At 35.9% G+C, this 4,580-nt stretch overlaps 1 non-coding gene across 1 annotated transcript; it reads left to right on the top strand.

The window, feature by feature from the left end:
• The first annotated feature begins 260 nt into the window (after positions 1-260).
• LOC112745436 (small nucleolar RNA R71) lies at positions 261-368 on the top strand. The gene has a single exon (XR_003173365.1). It is a non-coding gene; the product is annotated as a small nucleolar RNA R71 (small nucleolar RNA).
• Positions 369-4,580: the final 4,212 nt, after the last annotated feature.

Here is a 4,580-nt window from a genome sequence, read left to right as displayed (position 1 = left end):
TGAGTCAATATTTTATTCTGAGTCAATATGGCATTCAGAGTATCAACCTCAAGAACTCCCTTCTTCATAGGCGTCCCATTATTCACAGGATTCCTTTCAGAAGTGTACATGAACTGGTTATTAGCAACCATGTCAATGATTTCTTGAGCTTCTGCAGGCGTTTTCTTTAGGTGAATGGATCCACCTGCAGAAGTGTCCAGTGACATTTTTGATAGCTCAGATAAACCATCATAGAATATATCCAGGATAGTCCATTCTGAAAGCATGTCAGAAGGACACTTTTTGGTCAACTGTTTGTATCTTTCCCAAGCTTCATAGAGGGATTCACCTTCTTTCTGTCTGAAGGTTTGAACATCAGCTCTAAGCTTGCTCAGCTTTTGAGGAGGAAAGTACTTGGCTAAGAAAGCCGTGACCAGCTTATCCCAAGAGTTTAGGCTGTCTTTGGGTTGAGAATCCAACCATAATCTAGCTCTGTCTCTTACAGCAAAAGGGAAAAGCATGAGCCTGTAGACTTCAGGATCTACTCCATTAGTCTTAACAATATCACATATCTGCAAGAATTCAGTTAAGAACTAAAAAGGATCTTCAGATGGAAGTCCATGAAACTTGCAGTTCTGATGCATCAGAGAAACTAATTGAGGTTTCAGCTCAAAGTTGTTTGCTCCAATGGCAGGAATGGAGATACTTCTTCCATGTAAATTGGAATTAGGTGCAGTGAAGTCACCAAGCATCTTCCTTACATTATTATTATTTTCGGCTGCCATCTCCTTCTCCTGTTCGAAAATTTCTGAAAGGTTATTTCTGGATTGTTGTATTTTAGCTTCTCTTAATTTTTTCTTCAGAGTCCTTTCAGGTTCTGGATCTGCTTCCACAAGAATGTTCTTATCCTTGCTCCTGCTCATATGACAAAGAAGAAGGCACAGAAAAATAATAATAATAATAGAGATCCTTTATACCACAGTATAGGGATCCCTGTGTGAGTAGAAGAAGAGGGGGAGACAAAGAATGTAATATAATGGAAGAAACACAACTGTGAGGAGGCTAGATATGTGAGATGAAATGTTAGGATATGAATGAGTAAATAGAATGAGATGGGAGAGGGAGAATTTTCGAAAATATTTTTTTGAAAAAGAGTTAGTGATTTTCGAAAATGGTTTTTGAAAAATGTTAGTAATTTTCGAAAATTTTTAAAATCAAAAATAAAAAATAAGAATAATTAGTTAATTAAAAAGAAATTTTTGAAAAAGAGAAAAGATAGTTTCGAAAATTAGAGAGAGAGAGTTAGTTAGGTAGTTTTGAAAAAGTTAAGAAACAAACAAAAAATTAGTTAGTTAGTTGAAACAAATTTTGAAAGGATAAGAAGTTAGGAAGTTAGAAAAGATATTTTGAAAAAGATAAGATGAGAAGATATTTTTGAAAAGATATGATAGAAATTAGTTTTTGAAAAAAAGATTTGATTTTTAAAATCTCAATTAATGACTTGATTCATAAGAAATCACAAGATATGATTCTAGAACTTAAAGTTTGAATCTTTCTTAACAAGCAAGTAACAAACTTGAAATTTTTGAATCAAAACATTAATTGATTATGTTATTTTCGAAAATTTGATATAAAAATAAGAAAAAGATTTTTGAAAATTATTTTTGGAATTTTCGAAAATAACTAAGAATTTTGAAAAAGATTTGATTTTTGAAAAAGATTTTGAAAAAGATAAGATTTTCAAATTGAAAATTTGATTTGACTCATGAGAAACAATTTGATTTTAAAAATTTTTGAAAAAGTCAATCCAAATTTTCGAATTTGATGAGAGAAAAAGGGAAAGATATTTTTTTTTTATTTTTTTTGAATTTTTATGATGCAAGAGAAAAACACTAAAAAGATGCAATGCATGAAATTTTTAGATCAAAACATGTGATGCATGCAAGAATGCTATGAATGTCAAGATGAACACCAAGAACACTATGAATGTCAAGATGAACATCATAAACACAATTTTGAAAAAAATTTTAATGCAAAGAAAACATGCAAGACACCAAACTTAGAATTCTTTAATGCTTACGCACTAAGAATTCAAGAATGCATATGAAAAACAAGAAAAGACACAAAACAAAAAATCATCAAGATCAAACAAGAAGACTTACCAAGAACAACTTGAAGATCATGAAGAACACTATGAATGCATGAAATTTTTCGAAAAATGCTAGATGCATATGCAAGTGACACCAAACTTATGGTATGACTCAAGACTCAAACAAGAAACAAAAATATTTTTGATTTTTATGATTTTCAAATTTTTTTGGATTTTTTTCGAAAATTATATGAAAAAGAAAAATAAGGATTCCAAAATTTTTAATATGAATTCCAGGAATCTTGCATTCTTAGTCTGAAGCTTCAGTCCAGGAATTAGACATGGCTCACTAACCAGCCAAGCTTTCAATGAAAGCTCCGGTCCAAAACACTAGACATGGCCAATGGCCAGCCAAGCTTCAGCATGTAATTCAGACATGACACACCTGACATACTCATTCCCAAAGGAATAGGACATGGCTTTACAGCCGGCCAGGCTTCAACATGCTTCATGAAACACTAGAATTCATTCTTAAAAATTTTGAATCTAAAAGATTTTTTTTCGAAAACAGGTGAAAAATTTTGAAAGGTTTTTGAAAAATTTTTGAAAACAAAACAAAAAGAAAATTACCTAATCTGAGCAACAAGATGAACCGTCAGTTGTCCAAACTCAAACAATCCCCGGCAACGGCGCCAAAAACTTGGTGCACGAAATTGTGATGTCCAGGCTCGAACAATCCCTGGCAACGTGAGCAACTTGGTACGCGTAATCGTGATTACACTTTAATGATGTAAAATTCATGGCTCTTTCTTTCCCTGGCAATGGCGCCAAGAACATGGTGCCAATACCATGGTTCACAACTTCGATACAACTAACCAGCAAGTGCACTGGGTCGTCCAAGTAATACCTTACGTGAGTAAGGGTCGAATCCCACGGAGATTGTTGGAATGAAGCAAGCTATGGTCACCTTGCAAATCTCAGTTAGGCAGATATAAATTGATAATGGTGTTTTCGAATAATAAATAATAGAATAGGGATAGAGGTACTTATGTAAATCATTGGTAGGAATTTCAGATAAGCGAATGGAGATGCTTTTCGTTCCTCTGAACCTCTGCTTTCCTGCTATCTTCATCCAATCAGTCTAAATCATTTCCATGGCTGGCTTTATGTGATACATCACCACTGTCAATGGCTACATCTTATCCTCTCAGTGAATAATATGCTCACGCACCCTGTCACGGCACGGCTATTCATCTGTCGGTTCTCAATCATGCTGGAATAGGATTTACTATCCTTTTGCGTCTGTCACTAACGCCCTGCAATCGCAAGTTTGGAGCTCGTCACAGTCATTCAATCATTGAATCCTACTCAGAATACCACGGACAAGGTTTAGACCTTCCGGATTCTCTTGAATGCCGCCATCATTCTAGCTTACGCCACGAAGATTCCGGTTAGGAGATCTAAGAGATATTCATTCTAGCTTATTTCATGTAGAACAGAAGTGTTTGTCAGGCACGCGTTCATAAAGGAGAAGGATGATGAGCGTCACACATAATCATCACCTTCATCACGTTCTTGGGTGCGAATGGATATCTTAGAAGTGAAATAAGATGAATTGAATAGAAAACAGTAGTACTTTGCATTAATCTTTGAGGAACAGCAGAGCTCCACACCTTAATCTATGGAGTGTAGAAACTCTACCGTATGAAAATACATAAGTGAAGGTCCAGGCATGGCCGAGATGGCCAGCCCCCTAAAGCGTGATCAATAGTCTCCTAAGATGAACAATGGATTAAAACTGAGACTAAAGATGTCAAAAAGACTAGTAAAAGGTCCTATTTATAATAAACTAGTCACTAGGGTTTACATGAGTAAGTAATTGATGCATAAATCCACTTCCTGGGCCCACTTGGTGTGTGTTTGGGCTGAGCTTGAGTGTTGCACGTGCAGAGGCCATTTGTGGAGTTGAACGCCAGCTTTTGTGCCAGTTTGGGCGTTCAACTCTGGTTTTGGCTCCTTTTCTGGCGCTGGACGCCAGATTTGGGCAGAGAGCTGGCGTTGAACGCCAGTTTACGTCGTCTATTCTTGGCCAAAGTATGGACTATTATATATTGCTGGAAAGCCCTGGATGTCTACTTTCCAAAACAATTGGAAGCGCGTCATTTCGAGTTCTGTAGCTCCAGAAAATCCACTTTGAGTGCAGGAAGGTCAGAATCCAACAGCATCAGCAGTCCTTTTTCAACCTCTGAATCTGATTTCTGCTCAAGTCCCTCAATTTCAGCCAGAAAATACCTGAAATCACAGAAAAATACACAAACTCATAGTAAAGTCCAGAAATGTGAATTTAACATAAAAACTAATGAAAACATCCCTAAAAGTGACTAGATCCTACTAAAAACATACTAAAAACAATGCCAAAAAGCGTATAAATTATCCGCTCATCAACCCTGCAATGGCAGAGGTGAATTACATGGGAGAACCCTATGGAAACACCTATAATCATTCATGGAAA

The sequence above is a fragment of the Arachis hypogaea genome, chromosome 14 (genome assembly GCF_003086295.3).
Source record: "Arachis hypogaea cultivar Tifrunner chromosome 14, arahy.Tifrunner.gnm2.J5K5, whole genome shotgun sequence".
In the NCBI taxonomy this organism is placed as follows: Eukaryota; Viridiplantae; Streptophyta; class Magnoliopsida; order Fabales; family Fabaceae; genus Arachis; species Arachis hypogaea.
The sequence above is the reverse complement of the archived record's forward strand: the minus strand, read 5'-3'. Positions and strand labels throughout refer to the sequence as shown.